This window comes from Macaca thibetana, chromosome 4, assembly GCF_024542745.1.
Source record: "Macaca thibetana thibetana isolate TM-01 chromosome 4, ASM2454274v1, whole genome shotgun sequence".
In the NCBI taxonomy this organism is placed as follows: domain Eukaryota; kingdom Metazoa; phylum Chordata; class Mammalia; order Primates; family Cercopithecidae; genus Macaca; species Macaca thibetana.
Window position 1 is genome coordinate 47,091,498 of NC_065581.1, and position 25,107 is coordinate 47,116,604.

The 25,107-nt window shown below is 40.7% G+C and overlaps 1 pseudogene across 1 annotated transcript in view; it reads left to right on the plus strand.

The window, feature by feature from the left end:
* Positions 1 to 24,630, plus strand: part of LOC126952682 (actin, cytoplasmic 1-like) — a 32,378-nt pseudogene extending 7,748 nt beyond the window's left edge. Inside the window, exon 3 of the transcript XR_007725003.1 lies at positions 23,248 to 24,630. The product of XR_007725003.1 is annotated as an actin, cytoplasmic 1-like (transcript). The remainder of the gene's footprint in view (positions 1 to 23,247) is intronic.
* The last annotated feature ends 477 nt before the right edge of the window (positions 24,631 to 25,107 follow it).

The window sequence follows — 25,107 nt, forward strand, 5'->3', positions numbered from 1 at the left end:
TTTATAAGTATGGATCTATTTCCGGCCTCTCAATTCTAGCTCATTGACCTGTTTGTCTATCTTCTTGTCAATACTACACTGTCTTGATTACCAAAGCTTTGTAATAAGTCTTGAGGTGAGGTAGTGTGAGTTCTCCAACATTGCTCTTTCTCAAAATTGTTTTGACTATTCTAGGTCCTTTGTCTTTTCATATAAATGTTAAAATCAGCTTTTCTATGATCCTTTTTCTATTCTTTTTCTATAAAAATGCTGGTCTGGCATGTGATTGGGTTGACAGCAGATCTACATACCAATTTAGGGAGAACATTCAAGCTTATAATATTAAGTATTCTGGTGCATGAACATGGGAAATGTCTCCAGTTTTCAAAATGAGCAAATTGAGGTTTAGAAAGCCTAAATGACTTGATAGGGTTATAGACCTGAAGGCAGCAGAAGCTTTTTAAATCTGTTTACAATTAATTGACTCACCAGAATGGCCTACACTCTTCTTTTCCTCTGCAAATCACATTAACTGCTACCCCATGGCATTGTAAACTTTTTTGGCTAATCTATTTCTGTCTAACACGTCTGCTTCTGCCAGATACATTTTAGACTTATCTAGAGTCAGTTGTGTTTTTTCTAGTATCTAGTTTTTGAAATAGAGTTTGTTGTTAGAATTAAATAATTTAAATAGTACACATTATAACCTAGCAATTCCATTTTTTAAAAATTTGTCCTGTCAGAGATGCACAAAATGATTTTGATATGACAATATTTATCATAGTCTTAAAATTAATACTCCCCAGTAGGAAACAGTCTAAGTGTCTCATAAAAGGAAATGATTACGAACATTTGGTATTTTTATATGATGGCTACTATTCAGCCATTATAAACCACATATTCAAAGAATGTTTAATAATATGTGGGAATTCCTATATAAAATATTTGAAGAGAAAAGCAGGATATAAAGCTATACAGCTGCTTTTTGACTTAAAGTGAGGTTACATCCTGATAAACCCATCATAAGTTGAAAATATCGTAAGAGGAAAATGGATTTAATACACCTAGCCTGCCCTACTTTAAATGTGCTCAGAACATTTATACTAGCCTATGATATAAATGATTAGTTGGGCAAAATCATCTCTCAAATACTGTTTTTAGTAAGGTAACAAATATCTCACGCAATTTGTTGAATACTGTACTGAAAATGAAAAACAGTGTTTGTATGGGTACTTGAAGTATGGTTTCTTCTGAATGCGTTTCACTTCTGTAACATCATAAAATCAAAAAAAAGTAAGTCAAGGGCCATCTGTACATGTATAGAAGAATCCTGGTATTTACAGTATTCCTGAATTTGCTACTCTTGCCTGTGTAGCATCCTGTGATCTTTCTTGTTATTTCAGGGGCATATTTCCACAATCACTTCAATTCTCTGTGTAAGAGACACATATGACAAAGATGGCATACACACAAACACTGACTTTATACTCCTCCGCCCCCAGTGACTTTGTCACAAGGCAATTCTGTTGTAATTGAACCAGGGTAGGGGGTGTGATGGGGGACTGGTGTAAGTCCTGGAATCCAAAGGCACAAAGGCGTGAGAACCAGGAACTTCAATGTCCAAGGGCAGGAGGAGATGAATGTCTCAGTTCATGAAGACTGGAAAGAGGAAAATTGGTCTTTCTCTGCCTTATGTTCTATTTGAGCCCTCATTGGATTGGAGACTAAGTTTCTTTACTTAGTCTAACAATTCAAAATGCTAATCTCTTCTAGAGATACTCTCACAGGCACACCCAGAAATAATGTTTCAGCAGCTACCTGGGCATCCCTTAGCCCAGTCAAGTTGACACATAAAATTAACCACCACACCCATAAAGTGCATTCAGATCTCTGACCTCATCCTATGCCTTTTAGATGCTATTCTCTCTCCTTCCTACCATAGTTTTGATTCTGCTATGTAGTTTGTGAAAAACAATTTTCTTAATTCCCATGATTAAGGCCATTTCATGGCATTTAATTTCCCCTATGGGATCTTACCATCATTGGGTAGAACATCCAGTGTGATGTGTTTCGTACTGCAGAGCTGGCCATATAGATTTCTGTTTTTACAAGTGATGCTAGATAAATCCTGTGGCATTTTAGATAACAGCTGTATGACCCTATTGTTCACACTCAAATGATGAATTATCTTCCCCGATACAACAATGAGAAAATATCCCCCAAAATAAGTAGGACCAACTTTATCTCAGGATTGTCATATCTCCTATTCATTTGTTCATAATTTCCCAGAGAAATTAGATGTATTATTTCAATGCTTATAATATCAGAATTAGAAAGATAAAGAATCTATGCTTAGAGGAAGGTAAAAATGAAATTGGGGCATAAGTAATGCTCACACATGAAAAGAGGTGAGTTATTCAGTACAGTCACTGGCTCGATAAGATAGAAGAAACCTCATGGGTACTATCTGATAAGGACTAAGTAAAGAAACTGGCAAAGATGATTGTGAACGTTTGAATGGGACATGGTGTGGGGTAAGTGGATTTGATGCTGTATTTTCCCTACTCCTTTAGCTCTTAGGTTGTGCAAATGTCTGTTATAAAGAGAAGTATAACTACAGTATAAATTCACCAAGGAGCTATGTGGAATCCCGAAAGTGACCTGGATGTGATCCTCCGACTACATTCCATTCCTGTTCTTCCATACTGGCAGTATTCCAGGACCTGAAAAACATGACTTGCTGTGGAACTTGGCAAAATCCCCCTGGAGGAAGCTACTAGTCATTGATTTAAAGTGGACAGAAAGTCTGCTTCAAACACTTGTTTAAGCAGTTTCCCTCTTATTAATTTATTTAGTTCTTACAATGATCCAGTGAAGTGGGTATCATCATCCATCTCATTTTATGTATGAAGAAACTGGCCTAGAGGTATTAAACTATTAACAGATATAAATTCTAACCTAGAAATTCCATTTAAAAAAATTTATTCTGTCAGAGAGGGGAACAAAGATTTTAGTATGATAATATTGATTTTTGTCTTATTACTAATACTCTCCATTGAGAAACAACCTAAGTGTCTCAAAAAAAAAAGAAATTAGTAAGAACATTTGGTATTTTTATATGATGGCTACTATTCAGCCATTATAACTTGCCTAGTTCACACAGCTAAAAGCTGTCAGAGCTGGGGTTTGAACCTAGGAATTTCTTTTTTGTAAAGTCCACACTTTTAGCTATAGCCTGTCTCCAATTATATGAGATATATCATATGACGCTAATAGCACAAAGGAAAAGTTTAAAGAAATTTATTAGCTTGCATTTTATCTGTCTATTTACAGTTGCAATGTTTTCTTCTTTCTTGAAATGACTAGTTCTCAATTTAGCAATATCCTGGGGATGAATTTAGGAATCCCATAATCCCATTGCTACGTATTTTACTTGGACTTACTACTTACAGCAAAAGACTAAAAATACAATAGGGCAAGATACATTATTCTCTGTTGTTAAGCCATGTAGTCCAGTGAAAAGAAAATCAAGAAATATAACCTTAGGCCGGGCGCGGTGGCTCAAGCCTGTAATCCCAGCACTTTGGGAGGCCGAGACGGGTGGATCACGAGGTCAGGAGATCGAGACCATCCTGGCTAACACAGTGAAACCCCGTCTCTACTAAAAATACAAAAACTTAGCCGGGCGAGGTGGCAGGCGCCTGTAGTCCCAGCTACTCGGGAGGCTGAGGCAGGAGAATGGCGTGAACCTGGGAGGCGGAGCTTGCAGTGAGCTGAGATCCGGCCACTGCACTTCAGCCTGGGTGACAGAGCGAGACTCCGTCTCAAAAAAAAAAAAAAAAAAAAGAAAAAAAAAAAAAAAAAAAAAGAAATATAACCTTAATTCCTTCTATAACATTTTCCCTCATTCCTGAGCAAGCGTGGTGCTTCCAGAAAAGCAATTATATTTGCAGCTATAGGTGAAGTAACCTAGGAGAGAAATTTAGTCTGGATGCTTCCTTGTGATGCTTTGCCTGACTATTTCCTTCAAAGTTTTAGGAACCAAACTCCGGAGTCCCTTCCTCCAGGAAACCCCTTGCTCCCTCAGCTCTGCCTGATTATGTGCCACTCCTCCACACTCCCAGAGTGCTTTGCACTCTTCCGTCATTGCACTTGTACTGTAATTGTTGGTTTATATGCCGAGGAACTGAGACTGAGCCTGATGAACTGTGCATGCCCAAGAAAGTTAACTAAATGAATGGATGAGTGAATGAGGGAATGAAGAGGACAGGAGGATGGAGAGATCCAGAGTTAAATTACCATGTTTGGTTTTAAACTTTGGTGTCTTCTGAGGACAAGGACTATGCTTCATTCATAGCACCAGGCTTGGCACATTAGCCTTGTTCACTGTTCTAGGATGACTATTGTTTAATATGCAAGGATGAAACTGTCACTATGTTAGATAAGGTGTATATATGAATGGTTTGCCTCAGGTGGCAGCTATGCCTTCCCAACAGCTTTTCTACCAACTCTTTTTATTCTTAGTAAAAATATCTGAAATGTTTCCAGGATGAGAGGTTGACATGTTTGACAGAATGAATTTTGGAAAGAACAACTTATGTCTGGATAATAATGAATAGCCCAGTTCATCTTGTATTAAGTCCAGGTGGAGAAGTAGTGAGAGGAGAAATTAAAAAGACAGTTGTGGAATGCTCTAATAGCCAGTCAGGCTGACTAATTTGTATTTTGTCCTGGAGACAAAAAGGAACCAAACAAAGCTGTTGAGTTATAAAATAACAAGAGCACATATTTACTATAAGAGAGATTTTTTAAAAAGACACTTAAATGAGTTTGTTATCTGTTTGAAATGTATCTTAAGGTGCTGGATTTGGTAACTCTATTGGTAACCACTTTATTTTACCTTAAGAAATGTCTCAGTGCTTGGCATATTGTAGGAACTCAATAAATATGAGTGCATGAATGACATCAGAAAATTACCTACTGCAATAAATAAATAAACAAATTCACCACCAAATATGGTGGCCTGCACCTGTAGTCCCAGTTACTTGAGAGGCTGAGGTGAGAGGATTACTTGAGCCCAGGAATTGAAACCCAGCCTGGACAACATAGCGAGACCCCCATGTCAAATGAAACAAAACAAAACAATTTTTAATGAGCCTGTTGCTATAAAAAAAAATCAGAGGAATAATGTTAATGTGTTTTTGACCAAAAAGATAGAGTAAGTAGGAAATGTAAGCTCAGTTTGATAAGCTGAAGATGAATCTGATCAGTGATATATCAAGCCAGGAAAGGAAAGACAGTATAGGGGAACAGTCAGCGAACGTTTTCTGTTAGAGCCAAATAGTAAATAATAAGCTATGCAGACCACATACTGTCTCTATTGCATATTCTTGTCTGTTTTTTCTTTTTCCTCACAACTCTTTGAAAATGTAAAAACATTCTTAGCCCAAAGACTGTATAAACACAGGCTTCATGCCAGATTTTGCCCAGGACCTCTGCTCTAGGACTTTGGGCCACTAATAAACCTTTTCTTGATTCTTCCCCACCCTTTTTGTGTATATAATGATTAATCTCTTTTTTATGGGTCATAGTAGATTTCAAATTTTGATAGGAACCCTTTAATTGTACTAAAAGTCAACATTAGTAACCTTATGAAAATACAATAAATAAATTAGTTAACCTCAGAGACAGCATCCCTCCCAAATAGGAAGCAAAGAAGCAAGAGAAATGTGGGTCTTTTAATGGTCCTCATAAAGGAGGAGGAGAAAGAGACAGAGAAGATACGAAAACAGAAAGGGCAGCATTTTACAGATGAAAACCAAGTTAACCCAGTGCTACTTATTAAAAGCTCCCAAGTGTTTAAAAAGAAAATAGGGAATTAATTGTCTTGGCTGAATTTTGACCTGGAAATAAATACTCTTTCTTCTCATCCCATCCAAACAATCCCATTTCATAGAATCATGGAATATATTTTCACAGGATGCTGTTTTATAATAAGATATTTTAAACTTATTTTATAAATCAGCTCTGAGTGAAGAAGCTGAACCACAAAACTGTATAAGTTTGCCCCAAATCAATTCCAGTTTCACAACTTATTTCATAAAAATAGTGGACAGAAAAGAGCAACCTATCCCTTGTCATACATTTTAATAGACAGTGGGTTCACTGACCTCAACTTTTTAGAAAATGCTGTGGGCAAGAGAGAGGGTATTTTGGTCGGTGACCTTGATATTCCTCCTTGGATTGGCTGTTCAAAGAAAATAAATATAGAACTCAGATGTATTGTGGAGCTGGTCCCTTCCTTTCATCCCATTTTGAAAATGCTGAATATATATTCTTGAGTTGGTTGACCCTTCAGGATGGTGTTGATACCCCGGAGTTTCTCTGGCCTAAAGACAGAAACAAATGAGGACTAATATGGTGGGATGCTTTAGAAGAAGCCCCCAAACAACGAATCTCTGCGGAGAGAGGTGATAGTGCTGCTGAGGGAATTTGAATTTCAAGCCCCTCCCTGGATTATTTTCTCAGTTTGAAACATTTAGAGAGGAGTGCAAACAAAATTTCTGAAAGCAAACAGCCCGAAGAACAGATTGATTATCACAAGGAATGTGGAAAAAGAGAGTGGAGGAGAAATAGAGAAAAAATATCTCCTGCTTAGAGCACTCTCTATTCTAAACTCGTTTGTCATAGAGGTTGGTGATTTTAGCTTTTCTTTTCAGTGAATGGCTCAAGTGCAGCTGTTTGTATAAATACACGGATGACCCAGGTGGTTAAGAGATAAACCATAAAGAAGTTCAAAGCTTGCATTGGAAATTTTCAAGACGCAATAGTGAGATACAGCAATTTTGCATATCCTTGGTTTTTTTTTGTTTTGTTTTGTTTTCCTTTTTGAGACTGAGTCTTGCCCTGTTGCCCAGGCTGGAGTGCAATGGTGTGATCTCAGCTCACTGCAATCTCTGCCTCCTGGGTTTAAGCGATTCTCCTGCCTCAGCCTCCAGAGTAGCTGGAATTACAGGCACCCACCACCATGCCTGGCTTATTATTATTATTATTATTATTATTATTATTGAGATGGAGTCTCGCTCTGTTGCCTAGCCTGGAGTGCAGTGGTGCGATCTCGGCTCACTGCAACCCCTGCCTCCTGGGTTCAAGTGATTCTCCTGCCTCAGCTTTCTGAGTAGCTGGGATTACAGGCGCCTGCCACCACACCCGGCCAATTTTTGTATTTTAGTAGAGATGGCGTTTCACCATGTTGGCCAGGCTGGTCTCGAACTCTTGACCTCAGGTAATCCGCCCACCTCTGGCTCCAAAGTGCTGGGATTATAGGCGTGAGCCACTGCGCCTGGCCCTGAATATCCTTTTTATTAGAGAAGTATAGATTCCTGGGAAATATCTGACTTCTCATCTGTCCTTCAAAAACCATTCAAGCATAGATGATTATTGTAAAATGCCCTTAAGCAGTAAGAAGCTATAAAGCTTTATCATAATAGCTTGAGAAAATAACAGAGAATTGCTTTGAGGGTGTGGGAGATATGTCTTGAATAGAAAGGAGAAACCATAAAACAGTAAAGTCAGAAGCTGTGGAAGAGAATGTGAGCGGGAGTCCTTCCTGGCTTGGGTTCTTCCCTGCCCGTCTGGTCCTGTCACCAGCAGCGTCGCAGAGGGGGCCGTGCTTTTCTGTTGCATGTCTTATGCATGCATTTAAAATTGCATGGACTAACCGAGCCATAGTAAACCAGGCTGAGACTTGGCTAAAGTCATATAGTCCAAAGAACTCCATGGAACTAAGAGTGACCTTCCTAGAAGCTATCTAGAGCACAAAAGAGTAGGTTTTAATAGCCATTAGTTCTGAAAAAAGATCCTTTAGGATTCATTAGATATAGGATTTAAATATATTGTAATACTTTGTTCAATTTATCAATATTAACTTATTTAATTCATTTTCTTATTTCATTTACAAATGAGCTAAGTGAAGCACAGAAAAATTCAGTAATGCCCCTGAAGTCACACAGCTGATAAGTGACAGAGCCAGAATTAAAATCCAGGCATTTTGACTATAGAATTCATGCTCTAAACCAGGGCTTCTCAGCCTCGGCATTATTGATGTTTCTGTCTGAACGGTCCTTAGTTGTGGGACTGTCCTGTGCGCTGCAGGATGTTGGCAGCATCCCTGGCCTCTACCCACGAGATACACAGCACCCACCCCTGAGTCTTGACAACCAAAAATGTCTCCAGACATTACTAAATGTTCCCTGGGAGGACAAAAACTGACCCCCTGGTTGAGAATCGCATCTCACTCTGCTGCCTATTCTTGCTCTAGAGCTCCATTTTTTGGGAAACATTTCCTAATCATCCTCCTCTGTCAAGGATGAGTCAAATGCCCCTCTGTGTTTCCATAGCATGTAATACTAATAGTTACTAATATTTACTGAGTTCTTACCATGTTCTAGATGACACTTAGTTTGTCATATGTATTTGCTTGTTTAATCCTCACAAGAAACCTACCTGGTAGGTCTTACTATTACCTATTTCTACAAATGAGAATATGGATTTACCAAAATCAAGTAATCTGGCCCAGGGTCACAGAGCCAGGAGCCCCAAACCAAGATCCACATACAAGTCTGTTGCTTTCCAGCGTGTGTGCTCTGAACCATCTGCTGTCTTCTGCTGTCAGTCCCTGGCTATATCCTGACCTCCTCTACTGGTCTGTGAGCTCTTTGAGCGCAGAGACCAGTGTGTCCCTAACACCCACCACACAGCCCAGTAAGTGGCATACTCTCAGCTCCTTGTTTCTTAAGCAAGTAAATAGATTAAAACCTAGTATCCCCAAAGGGGAAGATTGTGAAAGCACACACAATTTTCCCTTATGAGGGAGGGCTCTCATTCCATTGGCAGGAAATGGAGTGTCCAGGACCTTGATGGGCTCTGATATCAGAATTTTCTGCAGTGGGAAAACCGTAAGAATAATGTGGAATGCGTGTGTTTGAATGTTTTAAAGCATCTCTTTAAAATTCATTTAAATGGCCCGAGAGAGAGAGGACACAATTAAACAGACTGCTCATTCTTTCTAAAAATGAGAAACATACAGATCTTTAGGATTACATAAGCTCATCCTCAAATAATTTAATAAATTACATCATCCCAAATAAAATTTATAAAGCAAATATTATTTAATAAAATGTAACACAGAGGTAATAAAACTTACTAGTGTCTAGAAATGAAACATTATGTTGACTATTAGAGCCTCAGCACAGGAAAGGGTGTAGAGATGGCTTCTGGGCCTTCAGGACAGGGCTGTTGCCAAATGCCTCATCACACACCAACTCGTTATTCCTCCCCAAGATCCTACCTACCTCTTCCTCAGCTGACAAGTTCGAAGAAAGAACATGCACCTTGGAGCTGTCATTGACTTGAGTCTTGGCTCTGCCACTTACTATATGAGTAATATTAAGCAAATCTCCACCTCAGTGGGTTCGTTTCTTTATCTGTAAGATGGGAAAATTTGCATTATCTTTTTCTTGACTTTTTTTGCTGTGTTTTTGTAAGGTTAAAAAAGAAACATATTAGTTATGTTTTAAAAAATTATTTCCTTCTGCAGAGACTTTAATTCCATTGGCATGGGTGGAAGTGGTTACTGGATAGAATGTTTCTCAGGCAGCTTTATGAGAGCCATCATGGAGCTCTGTGTTCCTTTCTGCGCAGTTCTATTTTTGTGCTTGTCATCAATCCCCCTCCCAGTCACTATCAGCCAGAAAAAGGCATTGCTGGGGAGGGCACGAAACAACCACTTCTGGAGGCATTCATCCAAGGAGGGTTACACTGTGCTCTCTCCTGTCCCCAGCACCCACAGGTCCCAAGACTGAAGGAAATGTGATTGATGGCCTTGAGGGAACAAAGGAACCATGAAGCTTGTGAACGGACGATATCATAGAGACACAGGGAGGGGCAGTCCAGTCTCGCTTGCTTTCATGGCTTAGACCATGTGGTGGTTTATGAGCCAATTGTGTGCAGATGTACCTTCAGGTTTTTTGTAGTCCACGCTCTTTGGGTAACTTCTTTTGCCACCATTAACTTGATTCTGGAACCATTGCTTTTGCTTGGGCAAGGTCAGTTTTGCTGCACTTAGGAACATTATACTCTCCATTTCTCTTACCCTTCCCTGCTTTCTGCCTCACGTCATTCAGCATGAACTGGGGATCTATTTGAATTTTTAAAAGGGAGGTTTTACAACTTCTTTTCATGTCTAAGTACAGCACTCTGTTTTAGTGGGAGGATCTACAGCAGACTAGGAAATGGGCTAAGAGTCTTTGTGTCTGAAGAGATGGAAAATCAGCTGTATATATTGCTGGAATTATAGAAATTATGTTTCTAATTTCACATATACTGCTGTTTTTCTCAATAGAAGTTAAAGAATGTGTTTACCATATTGCTCAACCCTCATTATTAGGACTTTTGGAATCTTAAAAAATTCTCTATATTGTGATTTTTTTCAGAAGATATGGAGAAAGATCTTTCTTTTCTGGGAGATAATGATAAAAGGTATTTGCATTCACACACATGTACATACTCAGACAAAGCCTGCCACACAGTATGTATCCAGGCCTTGGAATGGAGTCACTTCTCTCCAAGTAAAAATTTTTTCTTCCCAAGAGAACATTCACTGTTACTGTCCTCAACTAGGAGTTGAGAGAGCCAATTTTTCTCCAGTTACCAGGAGACTTGAACAAATTTCCTATTTATTTTCACATCCTGGGACTTAGAACCACCAACCTCTAGAGAAAGGAAAGAAGAGAACATTGTGAAAAACTGTGTCACAAGGATTAACTGCCAGGCAAAGGTTTACTGGCTCTTATTTCTTCCAATCTTATCGGAGAATTAGCAATCCAGACAAAGTCTAGGAATGCACCTGGGTTTTGTTTGTAGTTTTCATTCTGTGGGTTGTGACTGGTTAGCAAGTATTGAAGTCTACTTAGCCTGACTCACTTTGGTCACGTGACTTCTCTGGATGGAGATTCTGAAGACATAGCTGATTGAAGACACCCAGCCCAGACTAAGAAGCTGACTCCCATTTGATTAGATGTCCCAATTTCTATAGGCATATCTCTGACAGCGTTTTTCAACTTGAGGTTGTGGTTCATTGTTTGTTAAATTCATTTAGTAGTTGACAACTATGTTTTAAAAATGATAAAATAGAATACAATGGGTCGTTATACAAAATATCAGAGTGCATCACACAGAGCAAGGATAGGTATTAGTTTATGAAACTTTCAGTTTACACACACACGCACACACACATCAAAACACACATATATGTATTTGTGCACTCAGTCTCAATGTAAAATGTATTTCCAGTTATAGGTCCCAATATAAACAAATGATAAAATCAGATGGGACAGGGAAGAAGATGCAAAAAATGTCCTTACTAGGCTAGCAACTCTTTAGGCTCCCCAAGCCCACTTTCAAATTTGTAGTCTTCTTTTTATAGACTGGTGGTGGATGATGCATTAGAGGTTACAGGCTTAGTTTTTCTGTTTTATAACTAAGTTCCAAGAGGAAGGCACTTAGTACCTTACTTCTCTCCTGTTACTTTCAGAATTGAGGTCTTAGATGCATTTTTCAGACAACAGAAATACAGAGACTATGCGAGGCAGCAGTACAAAATAAACAAAACTCTTGGAATAGCTACCTGGTGGGGCAATTTTATAATGTCCTAGTAACTGCTTTCTCCAAAGAAGGGAAGAGCCACTTTTCGAAGACAAGTAGAAGTGGGAATTCCTAGAGTGGCCTCCAGGAAGCTGAAAAGGACAATGTTGGATGAGAGCAAGCAGCCATTTGTGAATTCTCACCTACAATTGCCTTCCTCATAGTCCAGACCAGAATTTGAAGGTTAAATGAATCGTATTTAAGGAAACAAATTTAACTCACAGACAGGTAGAGGTGTCGACTGTGAACTCCCCAAAAAACTATCAGAAAACCTACTAGTCAAGCAAAGCTAAGTTTATAGGATCCCCTGCAGTAAAGGTGGATACCACTTTGACAGTCTTAGGAGTGTGCCAGAGGGGAGGTCAGGAGGTTATTGGAAGGACTTTGATGTTTGGGGTCAAGTGATTTAAGATGGGTCTTTCAGCCAAGGTGATGGCTCATGCCTGTAGTCCCAGCACTTTGGGAGACCAACGAGGGTGGCTCACGAGGTCAGGAGTTCAAGACCAGCCTGGCCAAGATGGTGAAACTCCGTCTCTGCTAAAAGTACAAAAATTAGCAGAGCATGGTGGCAGGTGCCTGTAATCCCAGCTACTCAGGAGGCTGAGGCAGAGAATTGCTTGAACCCAGGAAGTGGAGGTTGCAGTGAGCCGAGATAGTGCCACTGCACTTCAGCCGGGGAGACAGAGCAAGACTCTGTCTCAAAAAAAAAAAAAAAAAAGGTTCTTTCAACACAAAGAACTGATTGAGAATTGGACAAAGTTAATGGCATCATATAGTTTGGATTGTTGGGTGCAACAAAGCATGAGTTTTGAAGTGAGTCTTGGTAAGTAAACTGCTGTTTGGTTAATGAGCTGGTTACTAGGTTAGCTATCTTTTGTCTCAGTAAGAGAACTGCTTCTCCATTTAAACAAACTCTTTGTCCAGACAAGCATGCTTACAGGAATGTATACAAACAATCAAATTAGTTATTGGTTATAGCCTTATTTTCCTGGGCAATACTTTTCTGGAACAAATGCTTAAGCATGTTGACTCATGAATGAAAGGGTTTACTTACCTTCATCAATGAGAAGCTGCTAAAAGTCAGAATCTCTAGCCATAAGTTCATTAGATTTTTTTTATAGATAATTTCCATCCTGTCTAGTGTTTTTGGAATGTTGGAGTCATTAATGATGTGCTGTTAGTTACTACTAGTGTTTAAAAATTAGGTGGAGAAAAAATGTGAAAGAAAAATAGTATTTGCAATGGGAAGTAGGTTGTTGAATTTTATTGATGTTTGTAAATTATTGAAAATTTCCAAATAGGATAAGGAAAATCAAGATAAAAAGGTAGTTATGAATTTTGAAACATAGTAGTATTTATAGTTTATGTATTATCCTGCAGATTGCTTTTTATCCATTAATCAGTTAAGAGATATATAAACATATACTGTAAACAATTATGTAATTACATGTAAAATATAATATTTATAAATATGTAACTATATTCATATTTTTATATGCAGTCAGTATTTTGGACTTATGATGAAATCAATACACAGCTTTATTCTTGACTCCTGCCATCTCTTTAAACTTTATCACTGGGGCTAATCCTCCCCGGCACTGGATGAAAGTTTGGCAGAACTTATGACTGTCCTGCTTGCTCTTAGGCAACTAACATTCCTATGGTGACTTTAAGTGGCAAATCCAGGTTTACTTCTGAAATGTTGGTGATTGAGTTCTGAGATGTTGGTGTGCAGCTACAAATGTTGTAGATGGAAACTGGTAATTTTCATTCAAGTGGGTGGTTATAATTCCCATGGCTCGTATTTTAAAGGAGCAGGTCTGTCTCTAAGGGTTTGAGACGTCCTTCCTATTTCTTCTCTTGTCTTCTGATTTCCTCTGTTCTTCCCACAGTGTCTTCCCCACCTGTCTTTTCAATCTAGTCTTTAAGTGAGGGGTCAGGTGATCCACTCAACTGGTATTTTTAAAACTTATTTTCACTTCCTTTTGCTAAATCATTTTTTCCCAAATCTTTCTAAGATAAATCTTGTATCGTGTCATAGAGACAGTGTAGTATGTCTGAGAATTAGCTACTAGAATTTAGAATCAGATGGATATGGGTATGAAGGCTCTGGTTCTTATTGTCTTTGTGATCCTGAGTGAGTGATTTAGCAAATAAGTGCTCAAGTTCTTCATTTGTAAGCGGGAGATAATATTTTGGAAGAATGATACAAAAAATGAGAAGTGTATGTGTGTGTGTGTCTGTGTGAGAGATAGAGAATGAATGAGAAATGCTATTTGCCTGGCATAGTACTGGTGCAGTATAGACACTATAAAAAACATTGGTATATGAAATATAAACACAATTTAGTTATTAATTCTTCTAGGAAATTACATTATTATTTGCATTTGAAGTCCACAGATAATACAAGTATAATTAATTGATCAAGTAGCTGGTGATTTAATGAATGTTTTTCTTGTCCCAGCAGTGTGCAGCAGGTAAGAGTCAAAGATTCAGCATCCCTGTTCTCATCAAGCTTCCTGTTTTGTTAGAGAAATTATACATGTGCAGAAAAACAATTAGATTATAGAACATTACAAAAGCGAGTATAATTAAAAGGTCAATTTTGTGAAACAGGTAATATTTTATAAGAACAGTGGCAAGATTGACCCATTTACCTTTAGCTGATTGTCACTTTCCTTATCATCTTATCAGGTTTTAAGAAAATCAGTAGTTGTATTTCTTAGGAAGTATTAAGCTGCAAGTAACACTATACTCAATTCAAGGTAACTAAATCAGTGAGATTTCTTCTCTCACTTAAAAGTAAGCCCAGGGTGGATAGTTCCAGGTTCGGCTATGTCAGGAGCATAACCACATTATTGAGAATCCAGCTGTATTTTTTTCTTTCTATTCAGGCATCCTCAGGCTTGTACTCCATGAGAGTTGGCTGCCACAGCTCCAGACATCATATCTTTCCTCCATCTCCACAGGCTGAACAATGTTCCCCCAAAAGATATCCACATCCTAATCCCTGTGTATTCATCCATTTTCACACTGCTGATAAATGCATACCCAAGACTGGGAAATTTACCAAAAAAAGAAAATGGTTTAATGGACTTGCAGTTCCATGTGGCTGGTGATGCCTCACAAACATGGTAGAAGGTGAAAGGCACATCTCACATGGTAGAAGGCAAGAGAAGAGAGCTTGTGCAGAGAAACTCCCCCTTATAGTAACCATCAGATCTTGTGAGACTTACACACTATCATGAGAACAGCACAGGAAAGACCTGCTCCCATGATTCAATTACCTCCCACTGGGTCCCTCTTACAACATGTGGGAATTCAAGATGAGATTTGGGTGGGGACACAGCCAAAACCATATCATTTCACCCCTGGCCCTCCCAAATCTCATGTCCTACATTTCAAAACCAAACATGTCTTCCCAGCAGTTTCCCAAAGTCTTAACCCATTTCAGCATTAACTCAGAAGTCCACAGACCAAAGTCTCATCAGAGACAAGGCAAGTTCCTTCCACCTATGAGTCTGTAAAATCAAAAGCGACTTAGTTACTTCCTAGACATAATGGGGATACAGGCATTTGGTAAATACAGCCATTCCAAATGGGATAAATTGGCCAAAACAAAGGGGCTACAGGTCCCATGTAAGTCTGAAATTAGCAGGGTAGTCAAACCTTAAAGCTCCAAAATGATCTCCTTTGACTCCATGTCTCATATCCAGGCCATGCTGATGTAAGAGGTGGGTTCCCATGGTATTGGGCAGCTCTGCCCCTGTGGCTTTGCAGGGTATAGCCTCCCTCCTGGCTGCTTTCATGGAATGGTGTTGAGTGTCTGCAGCTTTTCCAGGCACATGGTGCAAACTGTTGGTGGATCTACCATTCTGGCGTCTGGAGGATGGTGGCCCTCTTCTTCTCACAACTCCACTAGGTGGTGCCCCAGTAGGGACTCTGTGTGGGTATTCTGACCCCACATTTCCCTTCCAAAACTGGCCTATAGAGGTTCTCCATGAGAGCCCACCCCTGCAGCAAACTTCTGCCTGGACATCCAGGTGTTTTCTTCCATACATCCTCTGAAATCTAGGTGGAGGTTCCCAAACCTCAGTTCTTGACTTCTGTGTACCAGCAGGCTCAACACTACGTGGAAGCTGCCAAGGTTTGGGGCTTCCACCCTCTGAAGCAACAGCCTGAGCTGTACTTTGGCCCGTTTTAGCCGTGGTTGGAATGGCTGGGACACAGGGCACCAAGTGCCTAGGCTGCACACAGCACAGGGACCCTGGGCTCAGCCTATGAAACCATTTTTTCTTTCTAGGCCTCCAGGCTTCTGATCAGAGGGGCTGCCATGAAGATCTCTGACATGTCTGGAGACATTTTCCCCACTGTCTTGGGGATTAACATTTGACTCCTCATTAGTTATGCAAATTTCTGCAGCTGGCTTGAATTTCTCCTCAGAAAATGGGATTTTTTTTTTCTATCACAGTGTCAGGCTGCAAAATTTTCAAACACTTATGCTCTTTTTTCCTTATAAAACTGAATGCCTTTAATAGCACCCAAGTCACCTCTTGAATGCTTTGTTCCTTAGAAATTCTTCTGCTGGATACCTTAAATCATCTCTCTCCAGTTCAAGTTCCACAAATCTCTAGGGCAGGGGAAAAATGCCACCTGCCTCTTTGCTAAAACATAATAAGAGTCACCTTTGCTACAGTTCCCAAGTTCCTCATCTCCATCTGAGACCACCTCAGCATGGACCTTATTGTTCATATTACTATCAGCATGTTTTTCAAAGCCATTCAACAAGTATCTAGGAAGTTCCAGACTTTCCCATATTTTCCTATCTTCTTCTGAGCCCTCCAAACTGTTCCAATGTCTGCCTATTACCCAGTTCCAAAGTTGCTTCCACATTTTCAGGTATCTTTTCAGCAACATCCCACTCTACTGGTATCAATTTACAGTATTAGTCCATTTTCATGCTGCTGATAAAGATGTACCTGAGACGAGGCAATTTACAAAAAAAAGAAGGTTTAATGGACTTACAGTTCCATGTGGCTGGGGAGGCCTCACAATCATGGTGGAAGGTAGAAGGCATGTCTCATATGGTGGCAGACAAGAGAAGAAAGCTTATGCAGGGAAACTCCTCTTTATAATAACCATCAGATCTCCTGAGACTTACTATCACAACAATAGCATGGGAAAGACCTGCCCCCATGATTCAGTTACCTCCCATCAGATCCCTCCCACAACATATGGGAATTCAAGATGAGATTTTGGTGGGGACACAGTCAAACTATATCACCCTGATACTTGGCAATGTTATTTTATATGGCAAAAAGGGACTTTGCAGAAGTGATTAAGGATCTTGAGATGGGGAGGTTATCCTGGGTTATCTGAGTGGTCCCTAAATGCTATCACAAGTATCTTTTTTTGTGTGTTTGTTTTCTGAGATGGAGTCTTGTTCTGTCACCAGGTTGGAGTGCAGTGGCGTGATCTCGGCTCACTGCAACCTTTGCCTCCTGGGTTCAAGCAAATTCCTTGCCTCAGCCTCCCAAGTAGCTGGGACTACAGGTGCATGCCACCATGCCCAGCTAATTTTTTATCACAAGTATGTTTACAAAAAGGAGGCAGAGGAAGATTTGAGACACAGAAAAGAGAAGGCAATGTTACCACAGACAGAAATTAGAGTGATGTGGACAATAAGCAATGCCTACTGCCACAAGAAGCTGGAAGAGGCAAAGCATTGATTCTTCCCTAGAGCCCCAGAAGGAGTGTGGCCCTGCTAACAGCTTGATTTGGATCCAGTGATACTGACTTTGGATGTCTGTCCTTCACAATTGTGAGAGAATAAACATCTGTTGGTTTAAGCTGCCAAGTTGGTGGTAATTTGTTATATCAGCCATTGTAAACTAAAATGGAATGAAATGGGGCATCTCTTTGCCAGTGTTTCCATTTACAGAGAGAAAACCTTTTCCAAAAATCTGCTATAAACTTCACGGATGCTTAGGAAATAAGTATCTGGCAATTTTAGCCTCTATACTACTCTGCAAGCAAGGAAAAAATATGGTGTAATAGTTTTGGGAAAAGCAACCAATTGTGTCTTCCACTATAGCAAATAAACTGACCAATTCACAGACAGTAGGAGGGAGATGGAACTGGAACATATCATTCTGGTCAAATCCCAAAGTCAAGCATTGGAACCTACTGAATTCAAGAGTTGACTGCACTTTTACAGTGAACAGTTTCACCAGCATCAGGGTATCACATTGTCTTTTCTACCAAGTGAGTCAGTGTTCTTTTGTGAGGACGCAGATAGAGGCACTGCCAAGGAAACAGGCCTCCTTTCCCCAGGATAAGTTCTTACCCAACTTGGGTAAGAACACAAGCAAGCACACAAGCAAAGGAACACTTTTTTCTCAAGGTAGAGGTTCCTTAGCAACGTTTAACCACCACAGCATTCTATCTTCTGACTCTTGATTCTGTCTTCTGGGATGCTATCCACATGCAAAGGAGGTGTATTCTCAGCTTTCTGCTCCTTTATGGATGGCTTTCCTGAAATTCCAAATTTCTAATTCACACACAGACAGTCATCTAGAGGATCTTCCTGTTGGCTATTCACCAGCTGATTTAAGGGAGAAGGGGATTCTTTTGTTTTGCATTCAGAGTTTAGTGCTTGTGTATTTGCCTCCCTTTTATACTAACTAAGCTGGCTGAAGAGGTGAAGGTTCTGGAATAGCTCAGCTTCTGCTACAAAGAGAGGGAGAAGCCCTGCTAGGAGATCCCTATACTTAGAGCATTTGTTTGAGTTAAACATCTTTCTAATTTGACTAGTAGTCCTACACTCAAGTATATGTCTTTCGTTTTTCTTTATTAATTGAAAAAATGTGGAAGGTTTTGGCTTTGGCTTACAGAGTGTTCTAAAACACAAAATCTTGTCATCTGGAAAATGCCTCTTTTTGCTACTCTCAAATAGGAATAACTTTAAAAGGAACCCACACAGAGACCATCAAGCAATGTAATGGCTGTGTGTTCCCCCCAAAATCTACAGGCAAATGCTTTTGCTGACCCACAACTTGGCACCAGTAAGGATTTGAATGTACTACTTATGGGATTGTAATTCTCCTACTGGGATGTTAATCTGATTGTTTATTAAAGCTCTGCTGACTTATTCATTTAATGTATTTGACATACTGGGCCCTTAACTTCAATATATAGCACTGGCTACATTTCAAGTGTCTAATAGCTACAGGTGGCTAGTGGCCATTGCAGTTCTAGAGTCAGTCCATTGCTGTGTCATCTGCACATTAGTAAGTCTCAAGATAGCATTTTCAGCCAGGTATTGGCATTTACAGGCAGGAGTATAGACCAGATATTTTGCAGAAGGTAAGTTTTCACTGGGCCCTTAACTTACATTAGATAGACACTTACGTACTTTGTATATTGCCTGTCTGAAGTCTATATATATGTGTGTGTTTTATGATCCTGAAATATCCCTCCTGAGAATTCTTAGGAAGAGACAGAATGTTGGAGAAAGTCACATAATAAATGTATGCTTGAGGGGAACATCTAAGATCAATACTGTAAGAACTTTAGCCTGGGCACAGTGGTTCACACCTATAATCCCAGCGTTTTGGGAGACTGAGATGGAAGACTTTTTGAGATCAGGAGTTTGAAATCAGCCTGAGCAACATGGTGAGACCCCATCTCTATTAATTAAAAACAAACAAACAACAAACAACAACAACAAAAAACTAGTTAGTGCAGTGGCTTGTGCCTATACTTTCAGCTACTTAGGAGGTTGGAGAATCATTTGAGCCCAGGACTTTAACACTGCAGTAAGCTATGATCACGCCACTCCACTCCAGCTTGAGTAACAGCATGAGACCCCATCTCTAAAAATAAAACTACAAAGTAAAACTTTGAACACCAAGGGCTGATGTTGTATATGGTTATATTTCTGTATTTCCCTCCCTCCTCTTTTGTTTGTTGTCTCTTTCTGAAGTTCTGCCTCTTTTTAGTATTGATACCTTTTCTCTTCTTACTACTTCTTTGACATAATATTGGAGCCTTGAATATGTGGGGCTGCTTTCACTGTCAGGGATACAGTTTTTAGGTAAACATAGTAAACTAGCAAGAAGAACAAACAGAGAACATTAGAGAGGCCACAAAATTTTTCTGAATTTACACTACATAAAAAGTTATCCAGTGTGGAAAGAGACAGGATTTCAAGCCTTGAGTTAATAGAGGTTATGATCATAGCCAAAATGTATGGACTTAACATTTCAGATATTTGACTTCTAGGCTACTGACAAATATATCTGTTAGGAGTGCTTTCGGCTGCAAATAACAGAATTCCTGATCAACAGTAGCTTAAACTTGGAGAGGTTTCATGTTCTTAGGTAACAAGGAGCCTGCAGGTAGCTGGATGCTGGATTGGTTCTGCTGTTTGACAGAATTCTCAGAGATTCCACTCCACCATCCTTAGTGTACTCATGTTCAACTAAATGCTTGCTACCTCATGGACACAGATGGTTGCTGACACTGCAGACACTGAATCTTTGTTCAAGAAAGAAAGATGTTCTCATTAGAAAAACAAAAGCTTTTCGAGAACTCTGTCCCCTGGGAAGCCCCAGCTACAAGAGAGGCTGGGAAAATGAGTAATTAGCTTCTTAGTCTCTAAAGTGGAGGATGTAAGAGAGAAGACACTATTGAGTTAGTGAGCAAACGATGACAGCCATAATGTGGTTCTCTAACAGCTGATATAGTAGCTGACATATATAGAGGGCTTATGGGATGTAAGATATACAAGCATTTCACAGATATCATTTCCTGTGATCCTCATAACAATTCCTTGATTTATGTCTACTATTATTATCCCTCCATTCTTAGTTGAGAAAACTATATCTTAGAGATGTCAATTAATTTACCCAAATCACATGGGAATTCCCTTGTTGTGTTACCCTATCTCCATCATTACCAAATAGCTACCCTCATTCATAGATTCCCTTCCACATAATTTATACTTTTTTTGAAATACATGCTTAATATTTTGCTCCATAAAGGCAGAGTGATGGAGAGGAAGGAGTCAGGGTAACTTAGTTTCTGGCTTGAGAAATTCCGATAGTATGGCTCATTCCCTGAGAAAGGAAGGGTAGTTTTTGGCAGACATTATGTACATCCCATGTCAGGTGGGTTTAGTAGAGGGTACCTATTTGTCATTCAAGTGGCTCATGGTAAGAGGTGTCTGGAGTGCCGGAGAAATTTCATAGAATTGACCTATGATGTCTAAGAGATTGATGATCACAACCAAACCAGTATCACCTTCCTGAGGCTTTCTTTTCTTAAGAAATAAGAAAGTAAGCAGAAGAGATGTAGGGATGAGTAATGGATACAAGTGGCTTATTTTCTGCTCACCAGTACTGTGGGAGGAAGTTTCTGAGATGACCTGATAATGCCTGCCTCCCGATATCCCCGATTATGCCTGCCTCCTTGCATATGAACCTACTCTCCCTTGAGTGGTGTGGACCTGTGACTTGCTTCTGATTAAGAGGATAACAACAAAGGTGATGAGCTATCATTTCCATAATTATGTTACAAGCATGTAACCTCTGTCTCATTAGCAGATTTTCTCTATTTGTCTTCTTGGCTGTCATGCTTTGGTGAAGGAAATAGCCATGTTCAAGAGCCCCATGTAGCAAGAAGAGGTTCGTGTGACAAGGATCTTAGGGTGGCTGTTGGCCAACAGCTAGCAAGGAACTGAGGCCCTCAGTCCAGCAGCCTTTGAGGAACAGAATTCTGCCAACAACCTGAGTGAGCTTGGAAGTGGATCCTTTCCCAGCTGAGCTTTCAGATGAGACCCTAGCCCTGGTCACCAATATGATTGTATCCTTGTGAAAGACCCTGAAGTAGAGGACCCAGCTCAGCTGGATTCCTGACCCACAGATGTGGAGATAATAAATGTGTGTTGTTAAAACTATTACACTTATGATAATTTATTAAATGGCAATAGATAACACATACAAACACCCAGAGTTTAGTTGAGGGATCAGGGGATAGACCCATGTGGCCATTAGCTGGGGTATATGCTTACTTAATTCAAGAGTCAAAGGAGAGCAGACTGTCTTTTACAATTCTGAAATACAGAAGGGAGATCGTTTATATTTGGAAATAAATTACCTGGTTGGTCAATTAAAACCAGAACTGAGAATCAAAGCATTTGATTCACTGGAGAAAAGAGAAAACCCTGAGAGGAATGCAGTTATATTTAGAGCAGCCTCTGAGCAGCAGCAGCTGGTGTCTGAACGAGGCCGAGACATCCTATGGGAGTGCTATATGAGCCTCGGGAGGCAGATAAACATTAGACATAACCATGCAGCAAAAGGCTGTAGATGGTGCTGAGGAAACCAGGGAATCAAGGGGAGTATCATGGAAAGTTGTCGATTTTCCTCTACTGGAATCCATAAAGAATAAAGGATCTTGTAAAATAACTTTAAAAAAATTCAAAATAGTGATTACAATCATTCAGTGTTCCTGTTCTGTGAGCAATTTCCTTTCTTTCCTTTCTCGTCTTCTATCTTACAGTAGCCATTGACACTTTTTACATTAATCTACTCAGGTTTTCATAACAAAATACCACAGTCTAAGTATTTTGCTAGACAAAAATTTACTTTCTTGTAGTTCTGGAGGTGAGAAGTCCAAGATCAAGGTGCCTTCAAGGTGAGGCTCCAGTGAGGCCTGTCTTCCTGGCTTGCCAGAGGCTGCCTGCTAGCTGTTTCCTCACATGGCCTTTTCTCTCTGTGTATGTGGAAAGAGAGCAGACTCTGGCATCTCTTTTTCTTCTTCTTTTTTTTTTTTTTTTTTTTTTTTTGAGAAGGAGTCTCACTCTGTTGTCCAGGCTGGAGTACAGTGGCGTGATCTCGACTCACTGCAACCTCTGCCTCCTGGGTTCATGGTATTCTTCTGCCTCTGCCTACCTAGTACCTGGGACTACAGGCGGCTGCCACCACGCCTGGCTAATTTTTTATATTTTTAGTAGAGACGGGGTTTCACCATGTTAGTCAGGATGGTCTGTCCACTTCGGCCTCCCAAAGTGCTGGGATTACAGGCGTGAGCCACTGTGCCCGGCTTCTTCCTCTTCTTATAAGGACACCAGTTCTACTGGGTTAAGGCCCCACCCTTATGACCCCATTTGGCATTAATTACCTACAAAAAGGCCCTGTCTCCACATATAGTCCCATTGGGGATTATGGATTCAACATATGAATTTGGGGTTGGAGGTGGATACAATTCAGTCTGTAGTACTTTCTAACCACTAAATGCCTATAAAATGTAAGCTCAGTAAGGGCAAGGACTTGGGCTGTGTTTTTCACTGAGCTGTCCTATCTTTCCAAGGCCTGTTACAGTGCCTGGCACAGGCACATAGTAGGCCCTCAATAAATGTTTGTTGAATGAATGAATGAATGATGGCCTCTTCTTCTCTCTGATGCTCTGAGATTGAGGAAATCTGTGAGAAAAGATCAGGTAAGGAGGCATTTTTTTTTTCATAAGAAGTAGAAAGTTTTTATGTAGTGTTGCATTTTTCAGTTTTATGATAAGATTTATAAAGATGCTCAGTCATCGCTGCCAGCCCCTGCGCCATGTCCTCCCTCTGCTCCGTGCTCCTCCGCCTGTGGCAATGGAAGAAGAGATCCCTTGCTCTTCATTGACAATGGCTCCAGCATGTGAAAAGCGGCTTTGCTGGGACAATGCCCTCTGAGCCATGTTCCCCTCCATCGTCAGGTGCCCCTGGCACCAGGGCATGATGGTGGGCATGGGCCAGAAGGACTCCTATGTGGGCGACGAGGCCCAGAGCAGGTGTAGTATCCTGACCCTGAAGTACCCCATCAAGCGCCGCATCGTCACAAACTGGGACGACATGGAGAAGATCTGGCACCACATTTTCTATAACGAGCTGCGCGTGGCCCTGGAGGAGCAGCTGGTGCTACTGACCGAGGCCCTGCTAAACCCCAAGGCCAACAGGGAGAAGATGACTCAGATCATGTTTGAGACCTTCAACACCCCGGCCATGTACGCAGCCATTCAGGCTGTGCTGATGCTCTATGGCTCTGGGCGCACCACTGGCATTGTCATGGACTCTGGAGATGGGGTCACCCACACGGTGCCCATCTATGAGGGCTACACCCTCCCTCACACCATCTTGCATCTGGATCTGGCTGGCCAGGACCTTACTGACTACCTCATGAAGATCCCCACCTAGCATAGCTACAGCTTCACCGCCATGGCCAAGCGAAAGATCGTGCACGACATCAAGGAGAAGCTATGCTATGTCGCTCCGGACTTTGAGCAGGAGATGGCCACTGCTGCATCCTCCTCCTCCCTGGAGAAGAGCTGTGAGCTGCCTGACAGCCAGGTCATCACTATCGGCAAATGAGCGGTTCCGGTGTCCGAGGCACTGTTCCAGCCTTCCTTCCTGGGCATGGAATCCTGTGGCATTCATGAAAGTACCTTCAACTCCATCATGAAGAGTGAGGTGGACATCCCAAAGACTTGTATGCCAACACAGTGCTGTCTGGTGGCACCACCATGTACCCTGGCATCACCAACAGGATGCAGAAGGAGATCACTGCCCTGGCACCCAGCACCATGAAGATCAAGATATCGTGCCCCCAGAGTGCAAGTACTCAGTGTGAATCTCTGGCTCCATCCTGGCCTCACTGTCCACCTGCCTGCAGATGTGAATTAGCAAGCAGGAGTACCACGAGTCGGGTCCCTCCATCGTCCACCACATATGCTTCTAAATGGACTGCAAGCAGATGCATGGCATTTCTGCATGGGTTAATTCAGAAGTATAAATTTGTCCATGGAAAATGCATACACCTTATGCTGTCCTCACGATACCGGAATAAGCCTTTGAAAAGAAATTGTCCTTGAAGCTTGTATCTGATATCAGCACTGGAGCATAGAACTTGTTGCTGATTGTAACCTTGTATTCCAGTTAACTGTTGCCCTTGGTATTTGGTTAATACCCAGTACCCTGTACATATCTTTGATTTCAACCCTTAGTACACGTGGCTTGGTCACTTCATGGCTGAGGTAAGAACGTGCTTGTGGAAGACAAGTCTGTGGCTTGGTAAGTCTGCATGGCCAGCAGTCTCTGATCTGTGCAGGGTATTAATGTGTCAGGGCTGAGTGTTCTGGGATTTCTCTAGAGGCTGGCAAGGGCTCCTGAACCAGTTGTTTCTGTCCTGCCGGTCTGTCAGGGTTGGAAAAGTCCAAGCCATAGGACCCAGTTTCCTTTCTTAGCTGATGTTTTCCTACTGGAATACCGTGGGCTGTTACTTGCTTTGAGTTGGAAGCGGTTTGCATTTATACCTGTAAATGTATTCATCCTTTTAATTTATGTAATTTTTTTTCTTTTTCTTTTTCTTTTTTGTACAGAATTCT